At 46.0% G+C, this 17,420-nt stretch overlaps 2 protein-coding genes across 6 annotated transcripts in view; one reads left to right on the forward strand and one right to left on the reverse strand.

Moving 5' to 3' along the window:
• The window catches only part of CA12 (carbonic anhydrase 12), a 60,507-nt gene that overhangs the window by 14,509 nt on the left and 28,578 nt on the right, over positions 1–17,420 (forward strand). The gene's annotated exons all lie outside the window — the stretch shown is intronic.
• APH1B (aph-1 homolog B, gamma-secretase subunit) overlaps positions 1–17,420 on the reverse strand; it is a 110,484-nt gene that overhangs the window by 9,707 nt on the left and 83,357 nt on the right. The window contains exon 7 of one of the 2 annotated variants that reach the window (XM_059913087.1): positions 15,060–16,249. The exons of the other annotated variant lie outside the window; for it this stretch is intronic. The gene's annotated coding sequence lies outside the window, so the exon portion shown is untranslated. Of the gene's footprint in view, positions 1–15,059; positions 16,250–17,420 lie in introns of those variants that run through there. 2 annotated transcript variants of the gene reach the window in all.

The raw sequence follows: 17,420 nt of genomic DNA on the forward strand, positions 1-17,420 counted from the left end.
TGCAGCTGAAGTCACTGGAGCATCCCCTGCCTTCCTGCCCAGCCCACGGGGGCAGGGTGCTACTCCCCCGAGCCTCTGGGCTGAGCCTTGATTTAGGGTTCAGGAGTGGAGCTGGGAAGAAATCTGGGGCTGGGCTACTAGGGCTCTGAGCTACATAAGTCCAGCCCCGTGCAGGGACTGTCACCCACCTGGGGCAGAGACAAGCCTTGGAACTGCGGGCTGAGAGTTGGCTGGCGAGAGCTGGGAGCGGGTCCTGCCAGGGGGTCCGTCAGGCCTCTGGCTGTTCTCAAACTTGCCCTCTCTGCTTCATGCTGGTCTCAAGCCCCAGGCATTCAGGTGAGGGCAGGGCACAGCCCTCCAGAAGCCAGTTAAACAGCCCATCCCCAGCAGAGGGAGAGAGAGGAGACCGTGGGGTAAACCAGCTTAGAAGAAAGATTGAAAGCAAAAAGGCTGAATTCAGAGCAGGTGTGTGAAGGTGCCCCGGGCAGAGACTAGAAGGTCTGGCTTTCCATGAAGAAGAGAATGGACCAGAGACTGTCTCAGCAGGCTCCACGTCTCCTTGAAGGGAGCAGGGGCCCTCTCTCCTGGTCTGTTACTGTCTTCCTCTGCAGGGGCGGCCACAGGGGTGAAGGGTGCAGGCACGACTGCGGAGCCCAAGAGCACAGCCAGACTCTTCCCAGGGCCACACCGCATGGCCAAGAAAGAGAGCCAGGACCCGCTGTGGACAAAGACTGTATTTCATTGATTCTCAGATGCAACTATTTTATTTTAGCATCTCTGTAAGTGGGATATATCTTATAATCCATGGCATCTAGAAGCAATGAAATATGGTAGCTGTTCCACAAATACTCACCAAGAAGCACCCTGTTAGATGCCAAGAGCACAGAGAAAGGAGCTGAAATGATTTAATTGATCAACAATTAAATAGTGAAACAGTAGGGGCAAGAAAATGTAAAAATAATCGCTAGTATGCATGCTGTCCAACATAGCATATAGGAATGATGGGGAAACATATTAGATTTTGAACTGTAAGTTCTTTCAATTTTCAGTCAAGCCACAGTTCACTTACACTTTTTAGTGGTGTTGGACCAGTATTACAAGTATTTGTAAACAAAATAAATTAGGCGCTTTTTTTTTTTTTTGGCTGAGCCACACGGCTTGTGGGATCTTAGTTCCCTGACCAGGGATTGAACTGGGCCATGGCGGTGAGAGCACCGAGTCCTAACCACTGGACCGCCAGGGAATTCCCATAGATGGGCTCTTTTTCTTCTTTTTTAAATTAATTCACAAAAGTATTCCTTTAAGGAACAAGCTTTCCAATGACCTGGCAAGCATTTAATTTTTGCCAACCAGGAAGGAAGAAATACGAGCTGCCACCTCCTCATGTCCATAAAGGTTGACTCAGAACTGACGTAACTGTCCTATGTGACAGTTTTGTCATTGTTAGAGGTTTCAGTAATTAAAATGGGAAGCAGAAGCTTAGGTTATTTTCCTTATCAAAACTATGTTCCTTGGAGCCACAGTATTATGATGGTTTTCGTGCTCCTGTACATTGGATGTCTTAAGCTGAGTGCAGTTTAAGGGATCCTTTCTAATTACAGGAAGGTACTTCTTTCCTTCAACACTGTGATCTGACCTGTGACAAATCTGTACTATACACTGTGTAAATGGCTAACAAGTCAATTGCAAACCAACTGAATGTACAAATCTTAATGCTGGTGCTGAAATCTCTTCAGAATAGTCATCATGATCTCAAAGTTTGTTTCAAAATTTGCAAGCATCGAGTGTCAATCAAAACTGAAGATGAAACACTAATGAATGTTGAATTCTCATGCTTTAGGTGGACTTCCTTATTAGAGGTTTTGGTTCTCTGCTATTTTTACCGTACTGTTTCATTTAAATTTCCTACATGCTAACTTCATTTGTGAGATTGAAATAAAATTGCAGTATCAAAAAAAAAAAAAAAATGAACTGGCGTGACTCTAAATAAAATGGCTCATTTAGCTCATCTTAACTTTTTAAATGATTTTGTAATCATTAACTTGTGACTAGATCAGCTGTATGACTTCTGGGTGAATAGGAGACCCATGTAGATCTCGTAAGGATGCCCGTGGTTAGCTTCAGGGCAAATGGTCATGCTGCCCCCACCTTTTGGGACAGTTGGCTCAGAAAGGGCTCCTTGGTTATGATGAGGGTGAGATTTGCTTATAGCAGGGAATGGTGACACTGGCAAATGGTGCCTGGTGCTTTTGTAGGGAGGCCCCTCCTTGGTACTCCATCTTCTGGAAACTGCATGAGAAGTGGAGAAAGGAGAAAAGGTGACTGTGAAGGTTGTGGAACAAAGAGGTTTTGTAGCAGGTCTGAGGCAGTTGTGCAAATGACTGTTTCCCCTTTTGGCTTTGGCCACCAGGAAGCCCAGAGGCAAACTGGTGATTCCAACTTGAGTAACTGTCTATTCTCCTATGACCTGCAAATCTAAAGGTTCTTCATTGATAGTGCCCTTCTAGTTTATAGGTATTTTTCATGATCCTGAGCCAAAATGTTATACAAATAAATTTCTGGAATTATTACCTAGAAGGGACCTGAGAGTAATGGTACCCTACACATGCATCACTCTTTTATTCTGCCCTCCTCCATGGATACCACTGTTTAAAAGGTTTAACAAATTAATCTATTAATGAAATAGTTTTCCCATTTGTTATTAATCTAAGACAGATCTGAAAACCAATCAAACTTTTTAGTTAGCCCAAGATAAGGATTCACATTTATTCCACAAACATTTATAGAGTAAATACAAAGTGCCAAGTATTAGGCTAGGTGCTGAGGAAATGATGAATAAGGCATGAATAAGACTGAGAATCTGGGAGGAGACAGTGAATTAGGCCTTACAAAGCAGAAAGATGAAGCACAGAAAAGAGTGCCCTCACCTAGTGTCTTGGGAAAGGATTAGAGAAGGCTTCCTGGAGGAGGTGATGTCTAAGCTGAGACCTGGAGGACATGTAAGAGCTAGCCAGGCAAAGGGCAGGGGTTGAAAGAGCCTTTGGGGTTAAGGGACAGATTGTGCCATGATCACCTAGGCTGGTAGGTTCTGGGCACTACCAAGGACCTCAGTGAGGAGGGAAGGGGCTGGGGAGATGGACCAGGGCCAGTGTGAGGGGCTCATGAGCTGGCTGAGGAGTTGGGACCTCATTCTGGAGATAGCGGGGGGACAGCTGGAGCGTTCTAGGTGGAAAGCTGAGATAAGCGTTTTAGAAGGATCGTTGTGGCTACAAAGTAAAGAGTGAATTGAGTGTGAAACACGGAAGGAAGGGGGCCAGAGGGATGCAGGAGAGGGGGATAGGGGTCTGAACCACGGGAGGGGCAATGGGGGTCCTGACCTGTTGATATAACTCAGCCAGAAACGTAAGACATCTAATGTTGTAACTGGCAGAAGCAGCCTGATGGTAGATGAGTGCCCATCTCTGTTGGGCTTCGTGAAGTATTCACATCAGCATCCAGACTGCCACTGCTGCCTAGGTGGGACCCCAGTGGGGGGCACTGATGTAGCCAAGCCCCACACTCATTTACAGATGAGGCGAGGAAAACTCAGTGTTGTCAAGTGGCCCAAGCATGAGAAGCTGAGCCAAGACTGGAATTTGTGTCTCCTGATTTCCGTCTCGTGTATTTTCCCAGTCATTTGGTGGATGCTTATTTTATGCCAGGCATTGTGTACCCTACACGACACATCACAACACTGTGCAAAAGCCAATGAGGAAATGCAGTGATTTTTTTGAAAAAGTAAATAATACAGACTTGCCAGAAACAAATTATGCCAAATTAACTTGCTTTTCTTCCCTACATCAGAGTAAAAGGCTTAGTGGTTAAAGAAAACACAATAGACTTAATACCTGTTGACATAAATAAACATTTGATATGGTTCCTTGCGACACACTCAAGGGAAATGTAGATCAAAGACCAGTGTGGTTGCCAGGGAAAAAAATCAATACAGTCAAGTCATCATTACTGTAGGCAGCGCACGGCTGGGAGAGATGTCAGGGGTCCTACAGGGACAGTCATGGATCAATACCGTTTTCGGATTCTTGGGAGTAGGATGGACAGCTGAAGGAGTGTGGTGGTTGGAATCGGAAAGACGAGAGTTGGAGGGAAGAACAGGGAATGGATGACACACGTAAGTGAAGAAGAAAAGCAGATCAAAGAGAGTGGGTGGACCTGGGGGTGGGGAGAGGGGCAGGAAGCAGCTCCTGGTGAGGAACACCGTGCGGGCGCAGCAAGACAGGAGCCCCGGCAGAGACTGAATGAGGAGAGCCGCCTGCCCCGTGCTCGGTCCTGGTGATTCAGGAAAGAGGTGTATGCGCGCATTTACACACGCACACATATGTGTGCACGCATGCATCCACGTTCACGTGTATCTACATTCTTAGGTGTGTCCACACCCCCGACACTCACACCTCCATCTCCTACACCATGAACTTGGAGCGAGCCTCTCCGCTGGCTTCTGAGCTACGGGAATGTGGGTTGACATCTCACTGCTTGGAGCGGTGCTTGGGTGAGAACTTACAGCCGCCCCTCAGTCCCTCAGTGCTTCCTTTTGGCAGTTTCCCAAGAGCCCTCCCAGCTCTTGATGAACCTTTTGGTGTAATGCTTAAACGTCTCTGTCATCAAGGATGGAGCAGGGAATGGTCCAGCACTGAGTAAAACTGAGTATGGAAGGTCTTCAGGGAAGACTGGGTGTGCAAAGATGTCTGGTCAGAAACCTTGTAACGCCGTGGGGAAAAAAGTGGGGGAACTGCAGGACTTTAATGCTCTTCCTTCACGTAATTGCCTTGAGAAGCATAGGTACCTCCGGGGTTAATAACCAAGCGCTCGCTCTCCAGCTAAGGCTAATGTGCTAAATTATCACTGGAGAATGTTTTCCTCCCTGGTGGTTTTTGAGCACGAGCCTGCTGCAAGCAAGGCAGTATTCGAGGGGTACGGGTTTGAGCAGGAGCCCTTTCTAGCCTCAAGGGGCGTTATCTAGAAGGAGAACATCATGCACACCGTGTGGGGAGTGACACCCTCCCCAAAGGGGCTGCTCGGGCAGAGGCAGAGGGCCCAGTCCAGGAGAGGTGCTGAGGAAAAATTTGTTGAGTGAACGAGGAAAGAATGGTTTGTTTCTCTATTTACTTTTGGCTCTGGGAGTGAGGGAAGGCACCAGGGAGAAGGTGACACTTGATCTGGGATGGCAGGATTTCAGAGGTGAAACCAGTCTGAAACAAAATGCCACATCACCATGCATATCTCATTAGAAGTAAAAGGAGCGACGCAGGGAGCCCTAGATTTGTTTTCCGGTGAGGTGAAAGGGAGAACTTGCTCTAAAAGGTTGGAAAAAGGGGGCGGGGGAAGGAGGAATCGAGACTATTCCATTCAGAAGGGCCTGGGAACCAGCATGTCTTGTAAGTCCATCACAAATAGACACTACACTACCACGTTTATTCCTCCCAACAGCCCTGGGGTCCTGCCGGGTGGGTACTGCCACTTTCATTTTGTAAGCGAAGCTCAGGGAATCTAAGAGATATGTTCAAGGTCACACAGCCAGTGGAGCTGTGATTGGCAGCTCCAAAGCCCTTGACCTTCCCAACTGCATTTCACACCCCTCTGGAAGGGAGAGAGAAGTAGCCTGGATGGGGACTTCCCTGGTGGTGCAGTGGTTAAGAATCCACCTGCCAATGCAGGGCACACGGGTTCGAGCCCTGGTCCAGGAAGATCCCACATGCTGCGGAGCAACTAAGCCCGTGCACCACAACTATTGAGCCTGCACTCTAGAGCCCACGAGACACAACTACTGAGCCCGTGTGCCACAACTACTGAAGCCTGCGTGCCTAGAGCCCGTGCTCCGCAACAAGAGAAGCCACCGCAATGCGAAGCCCGCGCACCGCAACGAAGAGTAGCCCCCACTCGCCACAACTAGAGAAAGCCCGCGCGCAGCAACAAAGACCCAATGCAGCCAAAAATAAATAAATAAATTTAAAAAAAAGAAGTAGCCTGGATGAAGGCTTTCAGGTGTGAGAAGAACCATCGAACAGCAAGTTTTCTCCCTAAAAGGGAAAACTGAGGGAGCAGCTTTAAATAACAGCAAAAGCGCTATAGGTTAGATATCAGAAAGGACTTCCTCTTTGTGAAAGCGGGTAAGTGAAGAATGGGCTCAACAGCAGGTCAATGTTTAGAGACCAGTCAGCCGTCACTTAGGTCATGTTCCCCCATGGGTAGCTGCAGAAAGCTCACGTCTTTTACCAGATCCCCTCTTTTTGTTATTTCCAGACCCCCCAGGAATGTTTACAAGGTCACAAATCTCTCCATTGCTGCTTCTCCCCTCTAGCTCTGGACCATCGCCAGGGCTTGTCTGCTGGTCCCCTCTCACCACCTCATAACCGCTGCTGCCGCCCAGGCTCTAGACCCTCCAAAGGCTGCTGCTGGGGAGAACGTGAGGGTCAGGGTCAGTGGCACCCTGGCTGCTTACTGGCACTGTGACTTTGGGCACATTACTCAACCTCTGTGCCTCAGTCACCTCATCTGCTAAATGAGAACATAGTGCCTCTGTCGTAGGGTTGTAATGCAGATTAATTAATACCTGTTAAGCATATAGAATGGGGGTTGGTGAACTAAGGCCCATGGGCCAAATCCAGTCCACCACCTGTTTTTGTGAATAAAATCTTCTTGGAACATGGCTACACTCACCTGTTCACATATTCTCTATGGCTGCTTTTTTTTTTTTTTTTTTTTTTTTTTAACAAAAGCAGAGTTGGGTAGTAGTGACAGAGATCATACAGCTCACAAAGCCTAAAATATCTGCTATCTGGGGGCTTCCCTGGTGGCGCAGTGGTTGAGAATCTGCCTGCTAATGCAGGGAACACGGGTTCGAGCCCTGGTCTGGGAGGATCCCACATGCCGCGGAGCGGCTGGGCCCGTGAGCCACAATTACTGAGCCTGCGTGTCTGGAGCCTGTGCTCCGCAACAAGAGAGGCCGCGATAGTGAGAGGCCCGCGCACAGCGATGAAGAGTGGCCCCCACTTGCCACAACTAGTGAAAGCCCTCGCACAGAAACGAAGACCCAACATAGCCATAAATTAAAAATAAATAAATAAATAAATAAAAACTAGTTGCTTTAAAAAAAAAAAAAAAAAAAAAAAAATATCTGCTATCTGGCCTTTTGTAGAAAATGTTAGCCAACCTTTGATATAGAATGATGCCTGGCACGTAGTAAGTGCTCACTAAATGGTAGCTTTAAGAAAAACAACAACTCACTAGGCTTTGGAGTTTAACAAAATTTGACTGAGGTCCTGGGGTGACACAGGCAACTACAGCCTAAGAGGAAAGCCAGATGTCTCTGTCATCACTACTCCACGAAGGCAATGATCATCCCTGTCCCTGGGGATTTCCTAGCATCAGGTCGTAGGCGCCAGTCTTGCTCTCCTGGCCTGGAGCCCTGACTGTGTTTCCCCTCCCCTGAGGTTAGGCCTCCATTCCTCTTTCCTGCCCCAGGATGACTGACAGCGAGAGCACCTCATTCTTTCTAGAAAAACATCCTCTGCAATGTGTGATCTGCTCTTTCCTTCTGCGTGGCCCAGCCGAGACGATCACAATAGTCCAGGGCTTCTCAGCCTCTGCGCTGTTGACATTTGGGGTGGGATAATTCTTTGTCTGGGGGCTGTCCTGTGCACTGTACAACGTTTAGCAGCACCCCTGGCCAGCCCATCTACCCACTGAATGTCAGCAGCATTCCCCCTCGTGACACCAAAAATGTCTCCAGACGTTGCCAAACATCCCGAGGGGACAAAAATCACTCCTGAGAACCACTGGCTGCGTCTGAGATAACATCACAGGTGAGGCAACAACCTTCCAGTCCAGGACAGCTAAATCCATTATTTTAGAAAAACAGTACTCTTTGCAAGGGCACAGACCAGTTAAAGATGCACCCAATTTGTATCACTGGATCACTAGACAGAACGCTTGGCACCTCAGCCTGAAACGCCAGCATTTGGACTGTTACAGCTGGGGCTGAGCTTTCACAGAAACGCTGGGCAGTTACCTGCCTCAAGTCCGGGTCACTAAGAGGGCTTATCCAAGCGATCTGTCCCGCAACAGGGGGAGTGGGACAAATTTTTGGCCCCTCCCCCAGAATGTAGAAAATGCTTATGAACTGCCCCAGCTGTCCTGCCCCTTCTCACATGAAGATTTTCCATCCTCATCCGTTTTTGACATTCTACTCCCCCTCAAGTGACAGGAAGAAACTGCTAGCAGCTTTAAAATAACAGTCTATTCACTGATCCACTTATTCTTTTGACCAATCCTTAATGATTCCCTTTGTGGGCTAGTCACTGGGGATCAGAGACAAGCAGGACACAGCCCCTGCCTTCCATGCACTGAGAGTTGAGGGGCAAGCAGACGTGTAAACAGGTAATGACAACGGAGCAGATTAAGTCCTGTGATAGTGTACACTGACCCTGGGGACACAAAGGTGGGGCAGAATTCCTATATTTGGGGGTGACGGTGGCTGTCAGGCTTCCCTGAGGAGCTGATTCTTGAAAGATAAAGGAGTTAGCAGGGCAAGGAGAGTGCGTGCATGTTTACGTGCATGGTGGTGTGCGTTTTAGGGATGAAAATGGCATTCCACTGCAGGCAGCAGAGCTCCGAAACCAGACGAGAGTGTGGGGTGCGATCAGAGAATCAGGATGGCAGCAGCCCAGTGTCGGAGCAGTGGTGGGGAAAAGATTCTCCCTGCGTCTGTGAGCAGAGGCTCTGACAGCTTTCGTTCCAGACTACCTTTTCAAAGATGTTTATGTAGCAAGTCATCTTGCATAGATAAAGGCAGTGTCTCCTTCCAGGGCAGAGAGCAGATCTGTTTGCTGTCCAGTAAAATAATGTCTCTCTTGGAGGTAAAGGTTGGGCAAGTTTGCTAACCACCCCCCTTTACACACTGGGGTTTCCTAAGCTGAAAGGGATGTTCATTGTGCGGAGCAGCTTGCAAGTGGAGGCGTTACAAGGCCCTGGTTACATCACCCTATGGAATTGGGGCTTGAGAAACAGCTGCAAATGTCACTCTGCTACCCCTGTGAGTATTAAACTGTCCTTCGTCTCTGACTCAGGAGTCTCGTGTCTTTACCAGCATCCGTGAAACTGTGGCAGGCTAACTTGTTAGTCGGGGTGAAGTCTTAAGACTCCCACCCCCGCTTTGTGACACATGGTAGTAGGGGAAGCAAAGCCTAGAGAGGGGGGTGGGATCATGACGGGCTTGTGGGCTGCACTCCAGACCTTGGGATTAAGCCTGAAGGCTTGAGGAGCCACTGAAGAACTTTCAGCAGAGAAATGTCTGGGTCTGGATCTAGCGTAGGGAGTGGAGGGCTGGAGAAACAAGGCCAGTGAGGCCTACAGATACGGAGCTATGCAGCTGAACAGGGCTATGCCAGTAGGGACAGAGGAAGGCCAAGTTTAAAAGAAACTTAATTTGGTCCTTGATAGCTTTTTTTCCTGAACTGGGAGTCAATCCGGATAATCCTCTGCATTTATTTGTGGCATCTCTTTAGACCTTTCATGCTCTTGACATTTCTGAAGCATACAGACCAGATATCACGTAGCATGTCCTTCCATTTGGGTTTGTCTGAGGGTTTCTCATGAGATTCAGGTTGTCCATTTTGGCGCGAAGAGTACAGTATATACAGAAGTATATACTGTTATTATATATTATATATGTATACACACATATCTATATACACACATATATTCACAATGGAATATTACTCAGCCATAAAAAAGAATGAAATAATGCCATTTGCAGCGACATGGATGGACCTAGAGATTATCATACTAAATGAAGTAAGTCAGACAGAAAGACATGTATCATATGATATCACTTATATGTGGAATCTTCAAAAAAATGATACAAATGAACTTATTTACAAAACAGAAATGGACTCAGAGACATAGAAAACAAACTTATGGTTACCAAAGGGGAAAGGAGGGGAGGGAGGGATAAATTAGGAATTTGGGATTAACAGATACACACTACTATATATAAAGTAAACAACAAGGTCCTACTGTATAGCACAGGGAACTATACTCAATATCTTGAAATAACCTATAATGGCAAAGAATCTGAAAAAGAATATATATGTATATGTATATATATACACACACACGTATACATATACACACACATATACATATATACACACACGTATACATACACACATGTAAACATACACACACATGTATACATATACACACCCACACATATACACATACACAGCCATGTATATGTATACACACACGTCTACGTACACACACATCTATGTACACACACACGTCTCCGTACACACCCACGTCTACATATACACACCCAGGTCTACGTACACACACACACGTCTACGTATACACACACACATATACCTATATACACACGTATACATATACACACACACACATATATAACTGAATCACTTTGCTGTACACCTGACTCTCACACAACACTGTAAATCAACTATACTTCAATTTTTTAAAAAAGATTAAAAATAAAGAAAAAATATTGTCCTAAAAAAAAGACACCTAAAAGAGTAAAATTGTTACATCTCTGTGCCTAAAAATGGGGCCAAAGGAAAGGAAGGAGCGGACTGGGATTCCCAGCTTTTGGGGGGGTGGGCGGTACTATCAGCTGCGATAGAGAACCTCTAAGGGGGTGGAGGAGGGCGAGAGAGGAAAGGATGGTAGGTTTGGTTATTTTTCAAATTATTTGTTTGCCCGTCTGCCTCCCCCTCCAGCCACGTCTGATTTCAGGAACCCATGGAGTGTCCAATGGGGGTGGCCAGTAGGCAATGGGTCTGGAGCTCAGGAGGAAACCCTGACAGGGCAGAGGTGGTGCTGAAGCCATGGGAAGGGATAAGATGACCCCAGGGGAGTGTGAGAGAAAGAAAAGAGCCAAGGACAAAACCACAGGGAGAGCTGACATTAAGGGCAGGTAGCTACAGAGAGCTGAGAAGGGGCAGGAGAAATGGGAAGATAACTCAGACAAAGCAGTATCCCCCAGAAACCCAGAGAGGACAGGTTCAGAAATGGGGTGGGGTAGGGGGGGAGGCACTGGGGCCAAGGGCCGCAAGAGAAATGAGGGCTGAAGAGTCTATTTGAATCCAGTGGGATGTGGGCCTGGAAGCCAGAGTCCTGGAGCAGGGAGATCTGAGCAGGAAGTGGAGATGCAGAAGTGGCCAGACGATGTTTGGTTGCAAAGAGGGGGTGAGGAATCAGAGCAGGAGGGAAGGGGAGGTTCTCGTCCTAGTAAACAGATATCAAAGTCCACAACTAAATAGCTTGTTCAGGGCTGCATTCAACTTAGATATGCAGGATGGCCCCTGACCTGCTGTCTAGCCACCCCATCCAGTCTCGGCTCCTCACTCACAGCCTCACACGTTTCACAAAGATGAGTGCTGAGAAGGTGGATGGGGCAGCAAGGGAGAGAAGAGCAGCTTTTCGGCAGCAGAGGCAGCTATACTGACGATTAAAAGCACCTGTTACATTTCTCTCTCTCTCTCTCTCTCTCTCTCTCTCTCTCTCTCTCTCTCTCTCTCTCTCTCTCTCTCTCTCTCTCTCTCTCTCTCTCTCTCTCTCTCTCTCTCTCTCTCTCTCTCTCTCTCTCTCTCTCTCTCTCCCCCTGCCAGGGAAGGAGCGGGTCACTAAGGCAGCCTCTGCTCACATTATTTGCTCTCCCATCAGTTTCCTTTTGCTTGCCAGGGAACATTGCTTCATCACCTTGCATGGAACACGCCTTTATTATCAGGATTATTTGAAGTTTTCTCTCTTCATTCAGAAGCTTGTTACAAATAATAGCCTTACTGGCCCCCAGACCCTCGTCTCCAGGAAACCAGGCTGTATTATCTGCAGCTTCCTTTCGTGCCAGCTCTGTTCAGTTTACTTTCTAAAACCCACACAAGAGGAACATGAATGCTTTATTTCAGTCAACAGCTATTTTATAGCAGAGAATAGCAAGTTAAACACAGTCAAATATTTAAACTACAAAAGCAACCCTATGAAATGAGAAACACGTGTGATACATCCATACAATGGGATACTCTTCAGCCATAAAAAAGGAATGAAGTACTGGTACACGCTACATCATGGATGAACCTTGAAAACATTATACTGTGTGAAAGAAGCCAGACACAAATTGTATGATTCCATTTATAAGAAATATCCAGAAGAGACAAACCTATAGAGACAGCAAGTAGATTAGTGGTTGCCAAGGGCTGGGGGGAGGAGGGGAAATGACTGCTTAGTGAGTATGGCGTTTCCTTTGGGATGATGAAAATGTCCCGGAACTAAACAGTGATGACAGTTGTACAACACTGTGAATATACTCAACGTAATTAATGGTAAATTTATGTTATATATATTCTGCCACAATAAAAAATTAATTACTTTGGAAAAAAGAAACCTTACCTTGACACCAGAGAACAAAAAGCCCTGGCTCCAGCCCCAACGGTGTCGATGTAATGAAGGCTTTCTGCCAGCTCTTCTTAACTTCGGCTGCACATTAGAATCACCTGAGCAGCTTCTTAAAGCCTCCTGTATCTGGACACCACCCAAGACCCATTAAACCTGATCTCTGGGGCGGGGGCCAGGGGCAAACCTAGGAGCTCTAGGAAGCTCCAATGTGCAGTTAGGGTTGAGAAATACTGAGCTAGACCAGTGGTCCTCAGAGTGTGGTCCCCAGACCAGCAGCACCAGCAGCACCTGGGAATTTGGTTAGAAAGGCACATTCTGGGACTGCACCCCAAACCTTCTGAATTAGAAATCCTGAGAGTGTTTTAACAATCTGTGTCTTAACAAGAAATTTGTGTTTTAACAAGTCCTCCAGGGGATTCTGGTACACACCAAAGTCTGACACCAACTGTTCTGCGTCTAGACCAAGTAAGATACAGAGAGTTTTCCTCAACCAATGAGTGTTTACTGAGCATCTACTGTCAGTTTGCTTCTGTGATAGATGTGAAAATACAGAAAGTCACCTCAGGTCTCCTCAAACATCTAGTTGGTTAGATTCTTGGAAAAGAAGTTGTATGTTAAAATGAGCTGAGCTTTTTTATGGCTGAACAGTATTCCATTGTAGGTGTATACCACATTTTATTTATCCCTTCATGTCTTGATGGGCACATGAGTTATTTACACCTTTCGGGGCTATTACGAATAATTCTGCTATGAACATTGGTGTACAAGTATCTGTTTGAGTCTCTGCTTTCAATTCCTTTGAGTATATACCTCAAAATTCTACTCTAGGAGTAGAACTGTCAGGTCATATGACAATGCTATGTTTAACTTTTTAAGGAATCACCAAAGTGTTTTCCACAGCGGCTGCACCACCAGGAATGTACGTTTGGGATGATGGAAAAAGTTCTGGAAGGGGCTAGTGATGATGTTTGCACAACAGTGTGACTGTAGTTAACACCACTGAATTCACTTTAAAATGGTTAAAAATGGTAAATTTTATGTTATGTATATTTTACCACACATACACACACAACATTAAAGACATGAAATGAGCCATGAAAACAGATTTAGAAAAGGAAGTTATGTTCCTAATGGTCAACACTGAATAAAAATGACCTCAAACACCCTAATTATGTTTCCATAATTACACATATAATAGTGCATTAAAAAGATGGTGTCTGCAGTTCTTACTATTCAGAGGTGGTCTTTGCCTGAGGATGGAGAAAGAATATTTTTAATATTCTTTTTTTAGGAGGGTAGGGCAGGATGTCGGGTTCTTCTGGGGACTTCGTGTGTTTAGATCGACCAAAATTCCTTTGTGAACAAGTCAAACAAGAATAACATGTACTGAGCACTGACAGGTGATGGGCCTGGCTTGGTTTCCCTACTGGGGTTAGGCCGTTACCACCTTAGCAACTTGTCTAACGTATTAGTGGCCTGTCGTTGTTCAGGAACCCTTTGCTGAGTACTTTGATGTGCAGGCTCAGTGGGAGGAGCCAGGGATACAGGAATGAATGGGATGAGCTGAGAGCCCAGTGCGGTGGTTCCCAACCTCCAGCGAGCACTGAGTCTCCCACTGGGCTCGTTCAATGACAGATGCCGGGCACCACCCCCAGAGTGTCTGGGTCAGGATGTCGAGCGGGGAGCGGGGGAGGCCCAAGAATCTGCATTTCTAACAGGTTCCTAGGTGATGATGGTGGTGGTGCCTGTCCAGGGACCACGCTTTGAGAACCACTGGTCTACTGGGGTAGGAAAGTATAAAATGTTATTTTGATAAGTGTAGGTGCCTCTAGGAAGGAGAAGTGTAAAGGGCTCCACAGGAGCATGGAGGATGCGGAAACACTTGGTCCTGCCTTTTGGGGGGTACGAGGGGCAGGGAGAGGGTGTTTCTGGGGGCTGGGATGCAGCTTGGTGTGTCTTAGCATCGCTGCAATAAAAAGGGGAGGGGAGAGCAGGCTCAGAGGAGTCCAAAGAGGTGGACAGAGCTTTGCCACAACGAACGCGCTCTAAGGCAACAGGACCTAAGAGGGTGCCAGAGATGCAGGAGCAAAAGCAAACAGTTGTCACCATTTATCTTTGGCATCCTGGAAACCTCACCCTCCTCCCTATAAAAGCCTTCCCTCCAGAAAGGACCTGACAAATGCCTGGAAGCCAAAGGGTAAATGACTGCCAAGCCTTTTCTTCTAGCTACACTCATACCTCCCCTCTCCTCTCCATCCCAGCAATATTGGAAGGGGATTACTGGAGAGGGAGGGGCCCTCTAAGTAAGGCAAGATGCAGGGGAAGGACTTCGAAAGGTTTAGCAGAGAGCTGAGCTGGCGGCCCCAGTCCTGCAGCTCACCTCTTCTTGCTCCCCAGCCTGCAGTACTGGCCCCACTGCCATGGCTAAACCAGAAAGGATGCCAAAGAGTGGCTTGGGAGGAATTTACCCTTTCCCAGTCTCCTCCCTCTCAAGCCGACCCAAACAAAAATTGAAATAATAAAGAGAAAAGTTCGATATAAAGTATGGCTTAACAGCATCTTTAGAAAACACTCCTATTTTTATTGATCTATAACAGTAAAAACCAAGGAAGCAGAATGGGCCTGCTATGGCAGTCCAGCTTTAAGCTTTGTAAATAATAAGTAACACTGACTCTCCAGCCCTTGCTCTGCCCTGTCTCTGATTCACTTGTAATATTAACAAAGAAAAGGCTTCAATGCCAGTTTCGTTCCCTGACCTCTGTTTGTTTATAATAAAATCATAAGACATCACCAGTCAATCATTAACCCACCCCTCTGCTAGCCTCCTCTCCTTTTGGGCAGGATCTTGGACTTTATGGCCCTGCCTCTCCACTTGACTGGCAGGGAAACAGGGAGAGTCAGCACAGTGTGGCTTTGGGCTCAGGGGGCAAGAATCCAGCCAAGGCAGATGCTGTGGGAACCCCACACTACTGACCAGCTGAACCCGCTGGACTTTTATGGGAAGCCATGTATCTTTTAATCAACTTCAGAAGTGAACTGCAGGAGCTGTAAAATATATATAAAACATATTTTACAAATGTGACTTCTGCATCCTAACAACATCCTGAGAATGTGTGGTATTGAGATGGATTTAGAGAGGATACAGAGGCTGCCTTCCCTTCTGAATGGGGTCCTGTGGCTTAGCTGTGTTCTCTATGGCTCCAGCCACAGGACCACGAAGGATGGGTGACCCCCAGAGAGAGCTGGGTCCCAGCCCCCTGAAAGGAGGACCTTTCTAACAGACGGAGGAGTGTACCTGAGCGGGTGCTGAATGACTCCCACGCAGCCTTGTCGTAGGGCAGCACCCAGCCTGGCCAGGGGGAAGCCAGATGAACCCTAGGTTCATTCTGAGTCTTTACATCACATACACATAAAATATACAAGCTCTCTGTTGCAGCAGGGTCTCTGAGTGCTCTGTGCACTCCCTTTGGAATGCCATTCCCCAGGTTTGACTCATGGTGGGCTCAGTCCCATCCTTTAAGTCTCAACTTTAATGGTGCCTCCTCTGAGAAGCCTGCCTGCATCACCTGGTCCATAGTGGTCCCTCCATTTTTTCTCCATCATAGTCCTTGCTTATTTCCTTCATAGCATTGACTGCAGACTGGAATTATTTTACTTATGTATTGGTTTGCTTATCTGTAATTTATTATCAGTCTTTTCCACTGGAATGTAAGTTCCATGAGGACAGAGACCAGATCTGTTGTGTTCTCCATTGTATCTTCAATACTAAATACAGGAGGCACATCTGTTGAAGAAATGAACGAATTAACTTCAAAATTAGATAGCACTCCAAGGAGGGTATTTAGCAATTTTCTCTTTTATTCAACATTTGAATACTCATTTTTAAATTGCAAATATAATCTATTTAATTGTGTATTCAAATTTGATACACAATCTGTGATCATTTTCATATAAATATACATGCCCAGACTGGGGGCATTTTTACTAGAGTCAGATCCCCTTACAAAACAAACCTTGGCGACTGACCAAAAGCTTTTATTATACGAAAATTTTGACTGTTGGTTTAAAAAAGGTGTGTCAATATCTAGAATGTGTAAAACCTTGCCACTGTAGTTTTATCCATTGGGGCAAGTTTTGATCTGACTGCGTTTTGGTAGCCAGTCCAAAGAGACAGGCCCTGGGGATGGTGGCCCAGGACGGGCTGCCCAGGCGTTCACACAGACACTGAGGGCTCTACCCCAAGAGTGTGGCTACCACAAATGTCAGGGGCGCCAGGTAGGTCTGAGGGACAGACTTAGAAAGGCCCAAAAAGGTAAACGTCATAATAGGATAATAATGAATACTTTTTTTTTTTTTGTCCAGACTCGTCAGATATAGTCAAGTTACAAACAATATTTATTTTCACTAGAATTTTTGTTATTCTTAAGCACACAGGATGCAGTCAGTGAGAAAGAGTAATCAGTGAGAAACAGCAATCAAACTGTACCAGTAATTACATAGTTCTGATCTTCTAAGTAGCCCTATATGCTTTTATTATTACAGTACATGCTGTAACGTATATGTAGTAAATGTATAAATATAAGAAATTACTCAACCCATAAAGTGTTTTACTTACCCCATACCATGTCTGCAAACAGATTATAAAATAATAAAATTATCCTTCATTTACTTGCATGAACTGTTATTTGCCCAAGGCAGTAGTGAGTCTCTACATATATATGTACAGAGCAAATACACCCATGTTGGACAGAAATAAAAGGAGGACCTATAGATTAAAAGAAACTCAAGGGACATATTAACCAGTCATGATACATGGACCTTATCTGGACCCAGATCCAAACAAACTATTTCATAAATATATGAGACTATAGCACAGGGAACTACATTCAATATCTTATAATAACCTACAATAGAAAAGAATATGAAAAAGATATATATAGATATATATATATATA

The sequence above is a fragment of the Balaenoptera ricei genome, chromosome 2, assembly GCF_028023285.1.
Source record: "Balaenoptera ricei isolate mBalRic1 chromosome 2, mBalRic1.hap2, whole genome shotgun sequence".
Classification (NCBI taxonomy): Eukaryota; Metazoa; Chordata; class Mammalia; order Artiodactyla; family Balaenopteridae; genus Balaenoptera; species Balaenoptera ricei.